The sequence below is a fragment of the Eulemur rufifrons genome, chromosome 28, assembly GCF_041146395.1.
Source record: "Eulemur rufifrons isolate Redbay chromosome 28, OSU_ERuf_1, whole genome shotgun sequence".
Classification (NCBI taxonomy): Eukaryota; Metazoa; Chordata; class Mammalia; order Primates; family Lemuridae; genus Eulemur; species Eulemur rufifrons.
This window is the reverse complement of record NC_091010.1, coordinates 33,455,127-33,478,537: the sequence shown is the minus strand read 5'-3', so window position 1 is coordinate 33,478,537 and position 23,411 is coordinate 33,455,127.

The window sequence follows — 23,411 nt, the reverse complement described above, 5'->3', positions numbered from 1 at the left end:
CATCTTTTAGTTCAGTCATCTCAGTCTAAGTAAAAGAAGGTGAAAGAAGCTTTCTGGTGACTTCAGCCTCAGCTGTCATCTAACTGAAACTAAATGAGGGATTCCAAATGACACCCACCTACTTTAGCCCATCAATCCCTCAAATCATTGGAGATAATAACACATTGTTATTTTAAGCAGTTAAGTTTTATGGCAGTTTATTATGTAGAAATAGATAATCAGAAGATATATGGTTCTACATACAAGAAAGCCTAAATTTTAAAAATTTCTTTCTAGGTTGATAACTTCATGGCTACCTGCAATAGATCCTTTCCCATCTTCTCTCTCTGTCTCTCTCTTTCTCTCTCCATATATATGTATATGTATATATACATATATGTGTATATGTATATATACACATATATGTATATATACACACACACATATATCTTTATACATATATCTATACCTACATATATATCTACACATGTACATGTATAAATAGCATTATTCTCAGATTGTCAAGATAAGATATGGATCTAAAGTGAAGAGTAGATTGTAAAATGGAGAATAAAATAGCTAATAACAGCAATTATAAATTTGATTGGCTATCAACTTTACTGAGACAGCACCACAAACAAAAAAAGGAAAAATAAAATACTGCATATTTCTCATTATTAAAATAGAAGAAACACACTAACTGTACAAGATACGCATAATTTCCTTAGAATCGAAGGGAAATTTTATGTTGATGGTGTATTCTATAAAGGTCACTAGTCAACATAAAAACAGAGCCCCTGACACGGGTAACTATTCACGATTGGTTTTTATAGCACAACCAGAAATCATAAAAGACAATAATATGAAATGTAAATTCAGAAATAGAATTTAAAAATAGAAATGTGGAAAATGGTTTCCAAACCATCTACAAAGTGTTAATCTCCTTAATGTTTGAAAAGTTCTTATAAATTAATTACAAAGTGGGATACTGATCTGAGCAGGCAGTTCAGTATAAATAAATAAATGAAACATCTTTAAAATATAAGAAAATATGTTCAACCTATTATCACATTAGAGAATGCAAATTAAAATAAAAATGACACATTATTTTTCAAATCTCTGGCAAAAATAAAATACTCCATGGTGAAGGGGAATGTGAAGGAAAAGGCTCTTTCCTGTCATTGTTGATGGGAGTCTCCATAGCTCATTAAAAAGCAATTCTGAAATAACTATCTAGTACATCTACCTCTAGGACTTTATCCTATGTAAACACTCACACACATTTGCAAATATTTCTATATAAACATGAGCATTAACTGTTATTAATGAAGTATTTTAGTCTAAAATTGATAGTTTATTAGTAAAGATTGATGAAATAAATATTGGTATATACAAACATCGAAATTCTATGCTATGTGTAATAAAATACAACTATATACTTAAATATGGAGAAATCTCTAAGATTTATTCTTAGCTGGACAAAGCAAAATCCGTATGATTTTTATTTTTTCATTTGTGTAAAAGAGAAGCACAAGGGTGGCTGTGTGCATGTGCACCTATTAATACATGCGCAGGCAAATGCATGCACATGGAGTATTTCTAGAAGGACTCATGAGAAACTATTAAATTAATATATGAGAAATACAATAGAAATATTAGAATGGGAAGGTGATTCATTTCTATATGACTTTTTTATTTGATGATTGTATACCTCGTCATTATTTTCTTACTGAAATAAATAGGAAAAAAGCAAAATAATTTCCAAATGACTTTAAACAAACTACCGAATGTGATCTAAGACTGCAGTAATTTTGTGGCTGAATTTTATGTGGTATAGGACAGTGATTTCAAATTACATTCCAGAGAGCCCTAGAATCCCCCAGTTACCTAGTCCCACTGTGGAGTCAGGATTATGCTCAATATTGCCCACCCTCACCAGCTTCAGTCAAACCATGCCACTTTTATCTATTTTACAAATTGAGGCTACGCAAAATATTTTGTTTAAGTGGAAAATAATTCACTGTTAGAAAAATTTGAAAATTTCTGACAAAGGGGAACATATTAATAACATGTCCCCGAGCTGTCAACTATGATCACTAACAACAGTTGGATAGTTCAATTTTAACCTCCATCATTTCATAACAGATGAAGAGCTCTTTATGGTATGTGACAACCACATATATTTTCAGTAAAGTCTCTTACACCTACACCTCTCTTGTTTGAATATATTTTGACTGTGGGTCAATATCTAGGAAAAACATTGGCACTTTATGAGCCACATTTCCAAACAGCAAAAGTACAAAAGCAAAAACAAATGTTTTGCATTTAATTCTGTAAAGTCTTCTGGGTTTGATAAAACAGTTAGTAGTCATTTCACATCAGCCTGCCATACATTGATCGAGGAACCAGCTGATGGATGCTGTAAGTTCACAGAACACATTTTGATATTTTCATTATAAGGAGAGCTTTCAGCTTTTGTGTTTTGGCTTAGTTTCTAATGTCTGTGCTTGGATCATTAAATTCCTTTTCTAATTGCAACTAAATATGTCTTCTACCTCACTTCACCTCTGGCTATTATTTAAAATGCATTTGGCTCCAATATTTTATTGTAGAATGAACAGTCGGTTTGCTTATATGTGTCAGACACATTACTGTGTCTGCTTCCCCTTCAAAATCAGAAAAAAAGTGCACTGTGACAGATATTGCTATTGCTGACACTTGTTTCTTCCTATGTTCTGCCACTAAGGCAGGAAAATTTTCCCTTTGTTCTTGTAGATACCACTTCTCAAATATCAGTCTCTTCTGCCAGGCCTAATTCCTATAAATTGGGACTTCTTTCCCATATATTTAAACATTATTTTTAGTTAGGATTGCCTACTGGGTTCTCCATTGGATTCCACTCAGACCTATAATAACTCTTAGGAGCTGGCCCTTTTCTGATAGCTGACCTTTTCTGGACTTAATTTTCATCCATATTGCTCTCTCTCTGACCCCTTTTGACTTACCCGTGAACTTTACTATCCCCAAAGTAACCAACCCATGGATTCATTGTCCCATGCTCCGTTGACATCCCAGATAAGACTTTACCCTCCATCTACGTAGATGGAGGTGTTTCACGGGATTTTCAAACAAATTTAAAGGGGTTTTAAAATTCTGTTGGCTTAACAATGAGAAGAAAAGGTTTAAATCGTGAATGTTATTCTATGTGTACAATTACAGAGACTGTTTTTTTTAGAAACTGACTAGGTATTAGGAACTTAGGATTGGGTATCAAAAATCCATACCTCCAGAACTACAGTTTTATTAGAAAGTTAAAGAAATGAGGAGGAGAAATCACCACATATACCATGGTACACGTAATTGTTACAGTATTAAAATATCAACCTGTTCCTAGACTAAATTAAACCAATTTATTGCGTAGAGCAATAAAATGTAGTTTGTGGGACTATATTAAACTTTAATGTCTTCCTATTATTTGGAACCATTGAAAATATGAAAGCCATAGTTTGTTTTTTTGGAAAAAATAATCTAATCAGATATTATCTGAGATGAGTTCCCTCTCTGAGACAATACTTAGGTGAATTAAGTAAGAAGACCATGACTAAAAATAATATTTGCATTTCTTTTTTTTATAATTGCATTAATATAATTGCATATGAACTCTCAAATGATATAACAAAGAGTAGTATGAAAGAGAAATGAACTCCTGATGACGAATCAATCTTTTTCAGAGTCAAAAGCTGACATTTCAGTTTCCTTGAGGGAGAGTTTAGAGAAAGTATATGGGGTGAGGACGGTCTAAAACATGTCAGCATGTTGTCTGAGAAGAGGGAAAAAGAAGTGAAGACCTGTCAGTTGAGATGGGAAAATAGAGGTGACATAGAAAATATCCTAGCAAACCAACTCCATTAGACAAGCCAGCAAATGCTACAGTTATTCTTTATTTTAAAAGATAACTCATCCTCAGACTCCAACAGTGTTCTGAAATCCTAAATCATATCTCTGCTATAGTAAATTTTACCATCTAATCTTTTCTATTACTAATTTGCAACTATTAATATATTACTCCTTTAAAACATTAAAACATGGTTAATAAAATAAAACTCAAATGGAATGGTAAGGAAGACAGTCATGAGTAAAGTTAAAAATAAAGATATGTGGGGACCTTATAGAAAGTCTACTGAATCCTTACACAGCTCATAGAAACTAGATTTTCTCAATGTCTCTGCATTTCTAGAATGACAATTATGGCATCCTGGAAAGCTGCCTTATCTGTCCAATCTTCATTAGAGGAACATCAGGTTACCTATAGAAACCTCTTAAATAATGAATTCTAATTTTCAGCCTCTCTCACTCATGTTAGCAAGCCAACATTTGAAACACGGAACTCCTATCTTTGAAATCCTGTGAGAAACATTCCATACCAAAAAAAATCATGTTTTAAAAATTTTAATAATAAACATACAAAATAGCTTTGAGACTATCTTGCAGAGTGTTGAATAAATTCTAAATCTTGCTTCATTAGTCAAATTTGAAATATTAAATTGTCTCAATAAGATTTTTATTTTGGAATATTTTTAGGTTTACAGAAAAATTGGGCGCAGATTACAAAGAGTTTTTATCTACTGCATGTAAGTTGTTATCATAGTCATATCTCACAGATATGAAGGCTGTCCAGAAAGTATAATATGTTCTCATTATATTAACAATGGCTGCATACTTTCTGGACAGCCCCTGTATCGAGGATTTAGATACAGAATACTGCAATAAAGCTAATATCACAATAAAGAGAGTAACATGATTTTTTTTTTTTTTTGGTTTCCCAGGGCATAGAAAAGTTATGTTTACACTATACTGTAGTCTAATACGTATGCAATAGCATTATGTCTTAAAAAAAAAATCACACCTTAATTTAAAAATACTTTGTTGCTAAAAAATGCTAACAATCATCTAAGCCTTCAACAAGTCTTAATATTTTTTTGCTGGTGGAGGGTCTTGCCTTGATGTTGATGGCTGCTAACTGATCAGGGTGATGGCTGCTGAAGGCTGGGGTGGCTGTGGCAATTTCCTAAAACAACAATGCAATTTGCCACATTGATTGACTCTTCCATGGAAAACTTCTCCATAGCATGTGATGATGTTTGACAGCATTTTACTTACAGTAGAACTTCTCTCAAACCCTGCTACTGCTTTATGCACTAAGTTCATATAATATTCTAAATCCTTTGCTCATCACTTCAACAATATTCATAGCATCTTCACCAAGAATAGATTCCATCTAAAGAAACCACTTTCTTTGGTCAATCATAAGAAGCAATTCTTCATCCGTTCAAGATTTATTATGAGATTGCAGCAATTCAGTCACATTTCAGGCTTTCCTTCTAATTCTTATGGTTTCCTTGCTATTTATACCATATCTGCAGTTATTTCCCTCCACTAAAGTTCTGAATCCCTGAGAATCATCCAAACTCTTGTTCATGTTGATATTTTGAGCTCATCCATTGAATTCTAAATGTTCTTAATGGTATCTAGAATGGTAAATCCTTCCATTATTTACTTTGCCCAGATCCATCAGAGGAATCATTTGTTTGGCAGCAAAGCCTTATGAGATGTATTTCTTATATAATGAGATTTCAAAATAAAAATTACTGCTTGATCCATGGGCTTTAGAATGAATGCTGTATTAGCAGGCAGGAAAGCAACTTTAATCTCCTTGTAAATCTCCATCAAAGCTCTTGAATAACCAGGTGCACTGTTAACAAGCAGTAACATTTTGAAAGGACTCTTTTTTACTTTTTTCATCAGTGAGTCTCAACAGTTAGGCTTAAAATATTCAGTAAACCATGTTGTAAATAGATGGGCTACCATCCAGGCTTTATTGTTTCATTTATAGAGCACAGGCAGAGCAGATTTAGCATAATTTTTAAGGGCCTTAGGATTTTCAAAATGGTAAATGAGCATTGTCTTCAACTCAAAATAACCAGCTACATTAGCTCCTAACAAGAGAGTCAACCTGTTCTTTCAAGATTTGAAGGTAAGGTCTGACATCTCTGTAGGTATGAAAATCCTAGATGGCATCATCTTCCAATAGAAAGCTGTTTTGTCTACATCTAAAATCTGTTGTTTAGTGTGTGGCCACCTTCATCAATTGTCTTAGCTAGATTTGTTATAACTTTGTGTAGCCTCTATAGTAGCACTTGCTGCTTGACCTTGTCCTTTTGTGTTATGGAGATGGCTTTTTCCCCTTAAACCTCATGAGCCAACCTTTGCTAGATTGAAACTTTTCTTCTGTGGTTTTCTCACCTCTCTATGCCTTCATACAATTGAAGAGTTAGAACCTTATTCTGGATTAGGCTTTCATTTAAGGGAATGTTGTGGATGGTTTGATCTTCTATGCAGACCACTAAAACTTTTTTTCCACATCAGCAATAAGGCAGTTTCATTTTCTTATCATTTGTGTGTTCACTGGAGTAGCATTTTTAATATTCTTCAAGAACTTTTCCTTTGCATTCACTTTGCTGTTTGTTACAAGAGGTCTAGCTTTCAGCTTTCTACATGTCTTTCCTCTTAAGCTTGACCATTTCTAGATTTTGATTTAATGTGACAGATATATGACGTTGCCTATCACTTGAACACTTAGAGGCCACTGTAGTTATTAACTGGTCTAGTTTCAATATTGTTGTGTCTCAGGGAATAGGGATGCTTGAGGAGAGTGACAGTGAGATTGGGGAATGGCCCATCAGTGGAGCAGTCAGAACACACACAATATTTATTGATTAAATTATCTGTATTACATGAGCAGGGTTCAAGGTGCCCCAAAACAATGACAATAGTAAAATCAAAGATCACTGATCACTGATCACTGAAATGGATATAATGGAAAAGTTTGAAATATTGTGAGAATTACCAAAATGATACACAGAGACACTAACAGAGCACATGTTGCAAAAATGGCACTGATAGATTTTCTGGACACAGTGTTGCCACAAACCTTCAGTTTGTAAAAAACACGGTATCCACAAAACAAAATCAAGCAAAGGGCAATAAAATAAAGCATGCCTATATTAACATGTCACTTTATTATGGTGTATTTGTCATCACTAATGAACAAACATTGAGCCTCCACTGTTTTTAACTGAAGTTCCTACTTTATTTAAATTTTCTTAGTTTATCCCTAATGTGTTTTTTCCCTTTTTCTGTTCTAACTTTTCATCCAGGAGACCACAGTAAAAAGTATGTCTCCTTAGGCTCCTCTTCGAGCCTTTACAATCAATTGTGGAGAAAATAAATTTTGATTTATGTTAGCCAAGATAAAGTCATCATATTGATATTTACATAGGAGTTAATATTCATAGAAAATGTTAATATATTTCACTACAGGTAAACAGAATGTTTTACTTTCTAATATAAAATAAAACAAATTGTATTAGAAAGTTGGTAAAATAAATAAAATTTATTTACAAATAATTTTTAGACTTTTTCATAGTAAAATTTGTAGGAGACATTAAAATTAATATATATGAATAATAAAAACTAAAAATATTTATTTAGCTGTTCCTCAAGTCAGATATATTCTAGTACTCTTTATATATTTGCTCATTTAATCCCCTTAGCAATTAAAATTATTTTTCTTATTTTTCTTTGGAGATTTCATACAATGTAGCAAAACATAAATCTAAGAGATAAGGGGTGTGTGTGTGTGTGTGTGTGTGTGCATTCTTGTTTTTACTGAACTTTAACTTTTTCAAAAAATCCAGTGTAGAGGACTTGTTTAGTTCAGAGATCATCTTGTCCAGTGGTTCTTACTATGATTTGCATATTAGAATCACCTGTGGATTTAAACATAACACCAATATAGCACTGGCAGTTGTCAAATTTAAGCATAAATCAGAATCACAGAGAAGGTTTTTAAGAACACTGATTGCTAGGCCTCACCTTCAGAGTTTCTAATTCAGTAAATATGGGGTGGATCCCAACAATTTGAATTTTAAACAAATGTCCTGGTAATGACATTCCTCTGGCACCACACTCTAGGAACTACTGACTCAGAATATTAAATCAAAATCTCTAGAGCTTCGAGAATTGGAGCCTGAGCAAAATTTGTTGTTGGTGGTTGTTATTATTTGATTGAATTTTACAACCATACAAAACTGTAGGGAGAATGACCCCAATGTATCAATCAACCAGCCCTAACAATTATGACACCATTTTGTTTTATATTATCATTATTTTTTTGTTGTTGTTCCCTTTGGTCCCACTTTTCTTACCTCCCCTTCCTTTTTCCCTTCTTATTTTTCCTTCTGTTTCCCTTCATACCTTCATATTTGTTTCTGTTCTTTTCTTTTCTTTCTGGCATCTATTTGATGTGATTTCCCTCATAAATACTTTATATGAATTTCAAAATGACAAGACTTTAAAAAAAATTTAAAAAACAAACAAAACCCTGCCATTATTAGAAGGTTCAATTAAAGTGCCCTTTGCCTGAGATTTCAGTGTATAGCTAGGATTGGAAATCTCCAATTCTAGTCCAACCTTCTTATTTTACACTGTATGGGAAAACTCAGAGACTTGCTTGGAGCCACTGAGAATATTGGTTGGAGGCCTGGAAATAGATGTTTCCTCTTCTAAACCTCATGTTTTTAAGTACATTTTCTCATAGAAAGTGAAAAACAAAACACTTTATAGAGAAAGAAAACTAAATTGTGTGATGTTATAAAATAAATGATGGTAAGCAAAATGTTAATTGTGTTACATTCACATTGTGTTTGGATGTATTTTAAAAATCAACAATTAAATGTCTTTATAGATGTGCTCATTTATTAATATCTTGTGGTGTACTGGAAAGTTGATTTCAAGTCAGAACCCTTGGCTTTAGTTTCTAGCTGAATCATATACTTGCTGCCAGTCCTAAGTCCTAAAACAAATTACTTCTTTAAGTTTCAGTTTGTTAATCGAGGCAATGTGAATAACAATATTTAACTAAGAAAATACATGTAAAAGTCCTTTTTAAAATAACAGCAATAAAAAAGTAGAAATTTAAAAAGGATAATCAAAGAGACTGTTTCAGTTTTCTTATTTGGTAATGCTTTTGTTTTAGGGACTGCAAATGAATGTATTAAATACTAAATGGAAATACTGTATTTCCATTAAGTGTGTATGTATATGTGAGAGAGAGTGTGTGTGTTTTAACATGCTGATTCCTGTGGGTACAAACTTTAAAGAATTCAAAATCTGTTTTAAGGTCTTAATTGCTAATCTTCTCTTTATATTTCTAAACTAAATTTAGGTTCACTATCCTGTTATATCACCAAAAAAAAAAAAAATCACAAAAAACAAACCTGCAATGCATCACAGCATATAAAATATAATTGTGAAATTAGAGAAATATTTAAGTTCAATCTAAATTCTATCCAAAGAACAACATATGCCTGTCAAAACTAATCTCACAGATGCTAGATAAGCTAGCATGATAATAAAATTTTACATAAAAAATGTATTTTATAATTGTATTATCTGGATTCAAAAGATTAAAAAAATAAAACTCTGAGGAAATATGTATCAATGTCTTTGGTACTTAGCACAATTGATTTATTGTTTCTGGAAAGCTGCTTTCTTTTTCAGGTGAAATATATTGTAACATCAGTAGAATTCAAGTTAGTTGTGAGGTCTTTCCCTATCATTCATTCCAACACTTTAGAAATACCACTCTGTTGCCTTACTAACCCTGTAGAGCAGAGAAAAGATGGCTATGTAGGTTATTCTAAGGAAATAGAATAAAGGGCAGCCTTTTGATATTAGGTGTGTATTTTCTCTATAAACTAAATTTTATACCAGTCTGTCAATGCTTGCATCATCCAAAATACATCTGGGTAGACTTTTATCGTGGTTCAAAGTTTTTTGGTAATAGTTTGACCTAAAATATAGCTTAAATGGTGTCTTCAAGCTTTATATCAAAGCAACATCAGATAGGCTGTCATACTTCAGAGTCCCTAAAATTGAGTTGTAGTCAGAGAGGATTGCCAATAGAAGAGCCATAAGAGCCATACAAGAAAAATTAGAACGACACAGGCAAACAAAGCGAACTTTGATTTCAAATATGAGCTACTATTCAAAATCACAAGGTCAGGCACTCTGAATTGCAGGTGCAGATTTCCAAAGATACTTCTTACTTGGTCAGCTTTGCACCCAGGATGAGAATCTTCAGCGCTTTGTGTTATGATGGTAAGTTAAAGTGGAATATAGCAACAAACCTCCCTGAAGGCTAGAAAACCCCTTATTTGATCACTGCTGAACAGCAACCCATGGAACTTTGCCCAATACAGTATTTTATTTTTATTTTTTTAGAGATAGGCTCTCACTCACTGTAATGAATTCCTGGGCTCAAGTGATCTTCTTGCTTCCACTTCCCGAGTAGGTAGGACTATAGGTGCACTCCCCTATACCCAGCTAATTTTTTAATTTTTTTTTAATGGAGACAGAGTCTTGCTATGTTGCTTAGGCTGGTCTCAAACTCCTGGCCTCAAATGATCCTCCTTCCTCAGCCTCCCAAAGAGCTGGGATCACAGACATGAGCTCACACCTGGCCTAGTGTATGTCACACTGTGAAAGTAACCTTAGAAATGGGAAGTTCCAGTATTGTGTCCAATTGGGCATGTTGAAAAAAATCATTTTTGGCCTTAACGTGGCATTATTCTCTCTTTTCAAATGTAATTACTTAGTCAGTGGATGTCACTCTTCTGTAAAACATTTATAAATGCAAGCCATTCCTTTATCACACTGTTTTGTTTGTTTGCTACTTTGACAATCTACCTCCTTTTCACAGTGGGTTCTTTAAGAAGAACAAAAAAAGGGCTACTTTATTTTACTTGTTTCATTTTCCAGGCTCTTCTCTACATGGCCTCTCAAATTTGAGGAGGCCCAGTGATTGAAGCAAGGATGTATGATAATGAAGTAACTAATATTCCAAAAGGATTTGTGAGGACTAATTTTATTTCCTTTTCTAATGCTCTCTATAATGAAACAAACATTATTTCTATTTGTTGACATGTAATGTAGTAAGTCTACATGTTACAGTAGATACACTGTGAAACAGTCTTCTCATTCTAACCTTAAGCCAATGATCTCCTTTTTGTTTTTTGGATGCCAAGTACTTCATCTATTTTAAACCTATTATGTCACAAAAAATACCTTAATGTTTCATTTTTATGTTGTAACACTTGAAGAATGAGTGACTGGAGCTCAGCAGGGAAACCCTTTAGCCTTTTAAACTACAAATAAAACTGTAAGCCAACAACCAACTGAACAGACCCCTCTTGGTCAAGGAGACCCCAGGGAAACCTTAAAACTGAGTTCCTGGCCATGACAGGACCGGAAGTCAGACATAACTCATTATACCTCTTCCCTTTTGCGGTTTAGACACAACAATTGACCAGCATTAGTATAAAAATGGAAATCATAAGACTGACAGAACGGACTCTGCCTGGCAATAAGATACTAAATTATAGACAGGACCTAAGGCCATGCCAGACAACAGTTAAGTCATGCACCCCTTATATTAATACTTCAAGAATAAACTAGGTTCTAACTGCCGTAAGTTTTTTTTGTTTGTTTGTTTGTTTTTTCTTTTTCTCCAGCATCTAAACAAGCACTGGCCTTGTGATAAGCATTAATAAGACAATTTACAGCTTCACCACCAGATGCTGACCCCCCACCCCCTGTTCCACAAGCCATAACTACAGCTTTCATGGGACAAGAGACTGATTTCAGTAACTTTCTCCTGATAAGACCACTGACCATGGACTGGTTCTGGCTGGTTTTACAGAGGCTGGCACTGGAGTACCTTTATGTCCTCAAAAAACCTTTTGACATATAGGACCTGAGTGTAACATATTTAAATGTTAAGTCTCCACCCCAAATTGAACATGGGTCTTATGTAACATGCATGTTTGTTCAATACACGAGTTAGGACCAACTTCATGAATGTTCACAGCTCCTCCTGTAACCTGTTGAATATGTAAACTCGGCCAGCCTATTAAGTTTAAATTTCTCTCTTATCCCTCCTTCCCTCAAAGTGCCTGTATCTGATCTTTGCCAGAAGCTACACTTCCCAGCCTGTTAGAATGGCCATTTTGCAGGCTGTAACCCTTTAGAAGAAATAAAGTTTTCCTTTCCAAATTTATAGATTGTGTGATTTTTAAGTTAACACCTCCTGGATGAACCCAAGAGAGGCAAGAACATAAATGGACATGAGAAAGACTTAAAGCATTTAATTCCATCACTTCTCTAAAGGAAGGTCCTGCAGATGCTGGGTTAGGTCAACAAACAATACAAACAGTGTTAAGTTCTCTGCAGATGATGCATTTGTCACATCATGCTGCTAAGTGGAAGGTCTCTTTCATGAAAATTCTCTCCTCCTTTCTCCCATGCCCCCTATAACCTTTAAGCGATAAAACATAACGATGCTAAGCAAATAAATTTGTAAATGTGTAAGTATACTTTACCAATTCAGAGACACAGACTCAAACATAACAGTACCCTTTCCCTTTCCAGTTTTATTTCTCTTTATCACACTTTTCACCATCTGGTATATTATATGCTTGGCTCACTTAATTGTTTACTGTCTGTCTCACCACAAAAAAATGTACCCTTGCCAACTACAGGATCTTTTATATGTCTCTTCATTGCTATATCTCAGGGCCTGAGACAGTGGTAGATACATCGTGGGTACTCAGTAAATATTTGGTCAATGAATAAAATAATGGATACACCAAGCAGATAAAAATATACACTGTTGCTGGATAAGAAAAATGGAAAGGATATTCATGTTCTCTAAGATGACACACACAAAGTGAAAAAGTTATACATTTGTATAACTATTGTATACAAATGTAATTTCATGAATAAATTATCTACATGGTATGATTACGCATCTTGTAAAAAAATCAGTTACTAGAACAAAAAAATTTTAAGTTTGAATATATATGGAAGTACAAAGTCTATATTTCAGAAAGACTGATTTGTTCAAAAACATTACACATGTAACAGAAAAAGTATAAAACCAATATTGCATATACTTTATTAAAGGATTTATATCTGTCCCTAATAGTAAATCCTTTGGATTTTAACTGATAGCAAATACAATAAATCAAATTTGAAAAAAATAAAAACCTTTCATAAAATTTCAAATATTTTAATTTCTATATTGGAAATATTACTCCATTTAAAACACTACAATTTATGCTATGGGAAATACAAAAACTCAGCACATCGAATCTTTGAATTCTAAAAAAAAAAATTGTATGTGTATTTTCTACCCAGCAAATAGAAACATTTTATAATTAACAGAAAATACACCTTTTTTTTTAAATACCAGAAAATAAAGTATGTGTCTACTAAACACCAGGCACTCTATGCATGAAAAATTTTACTTCAAGGACTACAAGGTGAAGAATCAGAGGGACAAAAGCTTTTGAGTCCATGGACTATCATAAATCTTAGGTTCCTCACTTCACCATGCATGCTTGATGTACTAGAATGGATTGAGGCTGCCTGAAGATGATCTGATATATGAGAGGGGGTGTCTTGTGCTATTCAAGGAGAAAAGCAAAATCATAAAATTGATTCTCCATCATATTGGCGGAAGTAAAAGGCTTCAAGGAAAATTCTTTAGTTCAAGTACATTTTTCTCACGAGAAAAATCCATTGTTTGGTTCTATGTAATATATAATTCCACAGTATAGCTGAAAATACAAATGCATTCAGAACCAAACCCCAAGTATTATTATTTATGCATTTGAGTTTCTGATCCTTACTTGTTATTTTAAGCCATTAAAGTTTGTGGTGCTGTTTGTTATACTACATGATCTAGCATCTACACTAACATAGTGTTTCCTAACATATATACTATATTTACAATAAAACGAACACAGTTGATCCTCATTATTCATGGATTCTGTATTTGTGAATTCATCTACTCACTAAAATTTATTGTAACCCTGGAAACAATATACTTGGTGTGTTCATGGTCATTCCTGAACATGTGCAGCAGAGCAGCTAACAATTTGAGAAACTCAACATGCACATTCCCAGCTGAAGTCAGAAAGGCCCTTATACTGTAAAAAGGTGTCCTTTTGTACCTGACAGATAATTTTGCACCTCATCTCCTCCCAGTGTCCCCCCTTCGTGGCTTCCAGTGAACTTTACATCTCTTGTGCCCCTGCCATGTGTGCCATCATTTACTTCCAAATTATCAGGAAGTACATGTGGTGTTTGTTTTTCCATTCCTGAGATACTTCATTGAGGATAATGGTCTCTAGTTCCATTAAAGTTGCTGCAAAACACATTATTTCACTCCTTTTTATGTCTAAGTGGTATTCCATAGTGTGTGTGTCTGTGTTTATATGTACACACACACACCACACACATACACACACACAAAATTTCCTTCATCCACCCATGAATTGATGGGGACTTAGGTTGATTCCACATCTTTGCAATTGTGAATTGTGCTGCAATAAACATTCCAGTGCAGGTGTCTTTTTGATAAAATGACTTCCTTTGGCTAGATACTCAGTAAGGGGATTGCTGGATCGAATGGTAGGTCTACATTTATAACTTTGAGGAGTCTCCATACTGTTTTCCATAGAGGTGTACTAATTTGCAGTCCCACCAACAGTGTAAAAGCGTTCCTTTCCCTCTGCATCCATGCCAGCATCTACTGTTTTTGGACTTAATAATGGCCATTCTGACAGGAGTAAGGTAGTATTTCATTGTGGTTTCAATTTGCATTTCCCTGATGATTAGCCATGTTGAACATTTTTTTATGTTTGTTGGCCATTTGTCTATCTTCTTGAAAACCTTCTGTTCATGTCTTTTGCCCAATATTTAATGGGGTTGTTCACTTTTTTTTATTTCAGGATATTATGGGGGTACAAACATTTTGGGTACATGTTATGACTTTGCCAAACCCAAGCCATGATTTGAGGCATGCCCTTTCCCCCCTACAATGCTTACCACATCCACTACTTGTGAGTTTACCCACCCCCATACCATTTGATCCAGCAATAGCACTATTAGGCATCTACCCAAAGGAACAAAAGACATTCTATAATAAAGACATGTACACTCAAATGTTTATGGCAGCATGATTCACCATTGCAAGGATGTGAAAACAACCCAAGTGCCCGTCAATCCATGAGTGGAGCAATAAAATATGGTATGCGTATACAATGGAATACTACTCAATTACAAAAAATGATGGTGATCTAGCACCCCTTATATTTTCCTGGATAGAGCTAGAGCCCATCCTCCGAAGAGGTATTACAAGGATGGAGGAATAAGTACCACATGAACTCACTTTTTTCTTGATGATTTGTTTTTAGTTCTTTATCAGGTTCAACAAACACTATTCTGGTGACAGACACACTAAAATCTCAGACATGAGCCTTATACCAGGTATCCATGTAACAAAAACATTTATACCCCCTTAATATTTTGAAATAAAAAAGTAGTCTTTTACAGTCTATGTAGTACCATATTTTTATTTTTTATTTATTTTTTTTGTGTGTGTGTGTTTCTTAGCTTTTTATTGGCAATTTTATACAGACTCTCATTCAGGTTTCTGTATCTTGAGTTTCCTAACTCTCCCTTATTCCACTGTTTCCTCCCAGATGAAGCCTACACAAATTCAGTGGGACCACAACCATATGCATTGTGATTTCTTTACTTTAAAATCCAGTTATCAGGAAATTGGAATGTGTCCATATGTATACATGGGGGTGGAATGGGAAATAAGATGAAGTTCTGCCTCCTTTTGCTAAAAAAATGTATTCCTGTTGAAACTCTAACAAATCAAGCCCATTTTATACAGCTTGGTTAGGTGCTAGAATTAATGTTTATTACAGATTTAGTAGACATTTTTTATAGGTCTTCCTGGGAACCCAACCATCATTTTTAATATTGTTTCTATGGGAAAATGCATTCCAAGTTCCAAACAATTAATTCACAAATTAGCTTCTGGAACACCACCAGCTTTTAAAATGTGAACTGCTGTATGGCAAAATGAGTAAAGCATAGAAACAAAGAGATAATACCCAGGTTTCCTATCTTCTGTGTGCAAGGATGGTAGCTTAATAGTGATAAGACTGTCTGCCTAAGCAGCCTGGAAAATATATATTTACTCAGCATTCACTTATGAGATTAAATTTTTTCTGTCAATTTCTGCTATACAATTCATAGTCATTTGGGAAGAATTTGGTCATAGAAATGATAAAGAAAAAGTGACAGAATATATAGTGTCATGATGTCCACAGTGCATCAGTGCATTTGTAAAGCAAAGGTCTATGCCCTGACAATTTTCTCCAGTAGATTGTTATTGTAGCAAATATAACACATTGAGATCACTAATAGACATCCCTTACTATTAATACTTTCTTACTGGAGTTATTTGTGTCACTGATATGATGTAATATGATATATATGTGTGTATAAATATATAGTAGACTTATGTTATAGTGAGTATCCATTATGTTGAGCAAATCTGTCCAATCATGCTATAATACTATGTTAAAGTGATAGTGCTGATTAAAGGAAGTGAAGATGACTAATAGAATTATATCGATGTAACAAGTGTGCACTTACTATATAATACATTTACATTTAAGCAACATGATTTGATGTTTAGATAGTAATCTTGCATGGTATGAAATTTTTGCCACAGTGTAAGATGTCTAGAAATGAGAGGAATTAGGGGCTACAGTTCTCATTAAAGCATGTTTAATCTTTAGCCAGGCAATACTTGTGTATTTACAGAATGGAAGTAACCCTGAAAAATAATTGAGTCTATTACAAGCTGTAAAGAAAAGTCAGGATTCCACTGTCCACTGAACATGCTAATTGAATCCGACCTTGCAAAAAGATGAAGCAAAGAAATGTTTTCTCTAATTGCAAAGGTCTCTGGCTGGGTACATATTCCTATTTATCACTTCACACTTGAGTGACCCATGGTGTTTCATACAGATCCTCTTTCTTAGGAAAAGATTCTTCATTTACAAAATGAGTCCATTATTTCTTATTGATGCCTTATAGAGTGCTTTGGTATGACCCATTGGGGAAAAAGGTCCAATTTATTTCAAGGGGATTTTTTATTGATAATAATTGGGCATATTGGGGGGGTACATTTGGTATTTTGGTACAATCATACAGTGTATAATGATCAAATAAGGGTATTTAGGATATGTATCACCTCAAAAATTTATCATTTGTGTTGGAAACATTTCAAATCCTCTCTTCTACCTGTTTTGAACTACATGGTATATTATTATTAACTAAAGTCATTCTACTATGCTATCAAATACTAGAACTTATTCCTTCTATCTAACTATATGTTTGTACCCATTAACCAAGCTTATTTTATCCCTTCCCAACCCTTTCCAGCCTCTGGTAATTATCATTCTACTTTCTACCTCCATGTGATCAACTATTATAGCTATCACATATGAGTGATAATACACAATTTTTGACTTTTTGTGCCTGGCTTATTTCCCTTAACAAAATGATCTCCAGTTCCTTCCATCTTGCTGCAAATTACAGGATTTTATTCTTTTTCATGTCTGTCTAGTACTCTTTTGTGTATATATACCATATTAGTCATTCATCTGTTGATAGACACAGGACAGAGGTTGATTCCATATCTCAGCTATTGTAAGTGGTGCCACAATAAACATGAGGGTACAGGTATCCTTTTGACTTACCAATTTCCTTTCCTTTGGATAAACAGCCAGTAGTGGGGCTCCTGGATCATATGGTGGTTCTACTTTTAGTTTTTTGACCTCTATACTCTTTTCCATAATGGCTGTACTAATTTACATTCCCACCAACAGTATATAAGAGTTACCTTTTCTCTGCATCCTTGTCAGATTTGTTATTTTTTGACTTTTTGATAACAACCATTCTAACTGGGATAAGAAGATAGCTCATTGTGGTTTTGATTTGCATTTCCCTAAATATTCATGATGTTGAACATTTTTTCACATGCCTGCTGCTCATTATATGTATTCTTTTGAGGAGAATGTTTGTTCAGATCCTTTGACCATTCTTTAATGGAATATTATTGTCTTATTGGATGAATAATTTGCAAATATTTCCTCCCATTCTACAGGTTGACTTTTCACGCTGTTGGTTGTTTCCTTTGCTGTGTAGAAGACTATTAGTTAATATAGATCCATTTCTCTTTTTTTGTTTTTGTTGCCCTATGCTTTTGAGGTTTTGTAATAAAATCTTTGCCCAAACCAAGATCCTAAAGCATTTCTCTATGATATTTTCCAGTATTTTAATCATTTTGAGTCTTATATTTAAGTATTTAATCTATTTTGAGTTGATTTTTGTATACAGTGAGAGATAGGGGTTTGACTTCATAGTTCTGCATATGGATATCTAATTTTCCTAGCACCATTTACTGAAGAGGATGTCCTTAATAGAAATTGTTAAAGGACTGACATATTTAAAACTTGAGTTTTGGAAAAAAATGGGTGCTTATTTTTATATATTTCCATACAAAGATACAAAAGATAATTTCATACAAATGTCATCTATAATAAAATAAAAGCCTAAAAAAGTTTACATATTCACATTCAAGTAGCATGCTGATATACCAAGTTATCTAAGTGAAGTTAACTATGTTATATAACTTAAATGCAACTTATATATCATAGATATAAGCAAATAGTATAAAATTCATCTGAAGTCATGAGGTCAATTATAAACTATAATTCTTTCCATCTAATCAGTTTACAATTGGCCTTTAGAAATCTGTAGTTGATTGAACAGAAAAGTTACGTGTTCAGAACTTAAATTTAGCATACGTGACAAAAATAGCCAAACAAAAAACCTTATGTTGTGGCACTATTTTGGAATCCAGGACATAAAATGTAAATTATGAGGATAGAAAAGTAACAATTTGAAAGTCCTACCCAAATTTATAAATGAATTCAACATTTCCTGTAAATTCATGTATATCTCATTAATGAATATGCATGTATCTATACATGCAATTATGCATATGTGTGTATATAATATTAGATAGCATATACTTATAGATATAATCACTTAATGGCAGGTAATGAAAGAGAGTGTGTAGTATTCTGTTATAATATAGTGGACGAATCATTATCGAGGAAAGACTCTTTCTTTCATTTTTTAATACATCTTTTTTCATCACTGTTTGTGTCAACGTTTGGGGTTTTGCATTTTCTGACTTAAAACTTTATCTATTTACCTCCAGTTTACATAAAGATTTCCTCTGCATCATTTTCTGCAATTTTTCTAAGATCTCTAACATATAGTGTCATTGGGGATTAATGTGCAACAAATTAGAAATGGTGTTTTAATGCAATTTGTATTTCTATACCAATACCCACATCAAAGCAAGAATGCAACTTCAGAATTTAGAAAATGTAAATAGATAAGGAATGTTTTTAATTTAACAGATATGTATTGTATATCTACTATAAGCCAAGTACTTTAGACACCACTGAAAAACATTTGTGGACAAAACCTATAGAAAACTCCCTGCTATTATGGATCTTCTAATACTAGTAGTGAGACACAGACTGTACTGATAGACATAATAAGTAAGAAAATTATTTACTATGTGAAAAGTTTACAAGTGTCATAGAAAAAAAAAAATAAGACCCAAGTAAGGCAAATAGGGAGTCCTACTAGTGAAAGAAAAAACATTTGATTTTTAAATCGAGAGATCAGGATCAGTGTCAATGAGAAAGTGACATCTGGGCAAAGATCTGAAGGGAGTAATAACGATGTTAGTCATGTGGCTATCTAAGGGAAATATGTTCCCACAAAAAAAGGCCTAAAACAGAAGAGTAGCCAGGTGTGTCCAGTGGAAAAAAGGGAAGAGATCCTGCTGGAGAACATTAGGAGATGAGGTCAGCAAGTAAGAGGGGCCTAAACTGTATAAGATCCTACATGCATGAGAGCACTTTGACTTTTATCTAGAGTGAAAAGGGGACAGATACCTGAATGTTGACAAGATGAGTAATGTGAGCACTCACTCACTTGCTTAAAAGATAATTCTAAAGTCTGTTGTGTTGAGTAGAAGAGAAGCAGGGAAATCACTCAAAAGCTTACTGAAATAATTCAAATGACAAATGAGCATCATCTGTATCTTCCTGGTTTGGCAGAAAATGATAAGAATTGGGCAGATTCTAGATATACTTTGAGAGAGCTTTTATGATGGACTAGTGACATATGAGAGAAAAATCAGGACTTAAATAGGTGTCAGGGTGTTAGGACTAAACATCTAAAAGGATGGAGTCGTCATCAGATGAAATGGAATGGAGACAACAGCAAGTGTAGCAAGTTTGATGGGTTTACTAGGAGTGCAGCTAGGGCAACATTAAATTTGAGGCACCTATTAATTATCCATGTAGAGATGTGGGGTAGGCTTTGGATGGTCAAGTGTGGAGTTCAGGAGACAGGTCTGAGATGGACATAGGCATTTTGGAGTCAGTATTTAAAGCATGAAGTGGATGAGACTACTACGAGAGTGTGGCATGTTAAATAACTGACAAGTACCTAGGACAGTATCCTGGGACACTTCTACATTAAAAAGTGGTACAAGAGATTCCAGCAAAAGAGATACAGTGACAAATGAATTAGCATTAAAAACATAATGTCAAGTAAAGAAACTATATTTTTAAAAAAGGAAGTGGTGATAGACCATGCCAAATATTCCCTATAGGTTAACTAAGCGGTAAAAATTGACCACTAGATATTTCAAAGTGCAGATGGTTCATGACATTGAAAAGATAAGTTGTCATGGAGTGATAGTGAAGGTGACAGAAATGGTGATGTCCAGTATGTTAATCACTCTGCAGTTGTGATAGTTGGGAGCAGAGTAACACAAGTGTCCATTATTAGGTCATATATACTGACTGTATGCTACTCAAATTCCTGGAATGAACCTCCCTTGAATATTTAATATGTATTGAATGTAGTTAGTATTTTATTTAGGCTTCTTAAATTTATGTTCATGAGCAAATGGGCCTATTTTTTCTGTTGTCTCATATTGCCCTTTGTCAATTTTAGAATTTAAGTTATTTTAGTCATAGCATGAGTTAGTAGTTTTCCATCTCTTCCTATTTTCTAGAGCTAACTGACCATTTTGTAGAACTTCACTGTGAAATTACTGGGGCCTTGCTTCTTTGAAGGAGAGTTCTTATTAAATAGTTACCATTTGGGTCCTTAATGGTTCGTGTTTATAGAGCACATTCTTAGCACCTCTCTGGGATCTTCTTTGATCCCTTTTATCACCTTCTATGCACCCATCTATCTAACTCCTGTATGAATTGCTGCTAAATACCTTCACTTGAGACCTATAGATGACAGCCTTTATTTAGGAAGGCTTGTCAAAGTCTCATCTTAATTTAAGACTATAATCTATTCAGATTCCTTATTTCTTCCTGGTTCAATTTTAGGATACTATATTTTTCCAGAAATCGGTTCCAGCTGTCTTATATTTTTCTAATAAATATGTCTTTTAAATAATCAGTACATGTGCATGTGTGTGTTTGTGCGTGTGTTCGTGTACACGTGCATGTACATGCACTTCAGGTGTTGACTAGTGAGGCCCACTGGCCATAAGTCTGCTTGTAAATCCTGGATGCTTACTGCATCAGTTTTTTTTCCCCTACTAAAGAAGAGCCTAATATTCCCCTAAGATTCACATTCATCTTTGTTGGTAGAGCCTTAGAGAGGTTTAAGAATGTTATACAGGAAGCCTGATAGATGAAAGAAGTTAGAAGGGAGTTTTCCAAGCAATCCTCATCCTCTGGAGATTATTTTTCTGTGGAAGAGAGAGGATAGTCTATAATACCTCTCCATCTCTATATTTGCAGGATATTGGACAGTATCCATCTATTTGTACTCTAGATTTTATCCCCTCACTACCAAAAGGAATTGCTGCAAACATTTTCTACTCTCTTTCTTGTATATTATCCCTTCTCCTTCCATCAAATTATCCAAACAATGTACAAATACAGTTATTTTTCCTTAATAAAAAAGAAGGTAAAACACTCCCTTGACCCATCTTTGTCCATCAGTTGTCTTCCCATATCTCTGATCATGTTTTCTACAAAACCACTCAAGTGTCCTCAGTTCCTCAGCTCTCATTCTCTCTTACATTCCTCTCATCAGGCCTTCATTGCTATCCATGAAATCTTATCTTGTCAAGGTCATGAATGATCCACACTTTGAAAAATCCAATGGTCAACTTTCAGCTCTCAGCTTAGTTAACCTACAGGGAATATTTGGCATCATTTATCACTGCTTCCTTTTTTTAAAAAACATGTTTTCTTTACTTGCTTTATGTTTTTACCCTAATTCATCTGTCACTGTATCTCTTTTGCAGGAATCTCTTGTACCACTTTTTAATGTTGAAGTGTTCCAGGATACTGTCTGAGGTATTTCTCAATTATTTAACATACCTCAATCTCCTAGTAGTCTCATCCACTTCATGCATCTTTAGGTCACTGACTCCAAAATGCCTATGTCCATCTCAGACCCGTCTCCTAAACTCCACACATGAACATCCAAAGCCTACCCCACATCTCTACATGGATACCTAATAGATGCCTCAAATTTAACGTTGCCCTAGCTGCACTCCTAGTAAACCCATCAAATGTGCTACATCTGCTATTGTCTCCATGAAATCTGTCAGACTATGTCCAGATCTGGCCAATTTGTATCATTTTCACTAAAAAACCAGTTACAAGTGATGCTCCTTTGCCATGTGGATTATTTCAGTAGGCTTTTGAGTGGTTACCCTGCTTCTTCTCTACTAAACACAAAACCCAGAAATGTCTTTTATACAGTGGGTGCTCACATGGTAGATAACAATATCATTCAGCGGTTATAAAAAACAAAACAGATATTTATTCAGCATCATATCTTTAAAACATAGTCTTGAACAAAAAAAAAATGTGAAAGAAAAATCTATAATAGCAGTTGCAGAAAGTGAAAATATACACAGCTCTGAGGCTCTGAGTATTTAGCAAAGATATGTCAATATGTACTTATCTAGAGGCATATATTAACACATTAAAGTGCTAATCTGCCTGTGAAGAAGAGAATGAGCATGAAGATTGGGAATACAGCAGGAGAATATTAAGACATACACCTAATTAGTAAGTGACATTTTTGGAAAAAGGCCAATCATGACAATGTGCGAAGAACTGAAGACTATGATTAACTCAAACCTCCAAATGTGTGGTTTAAACAAAAATTGAAATGACATTTCCTATCTCTTAAGGTTGCTGTGAAGATTAATTCAGAAAATGTGTTTAAAGGTTTTATCACAGCTTGGTATATAGTGAGTATTAAATAAATGATAACTACTATGCTGTTGTCATTGTTGCTAC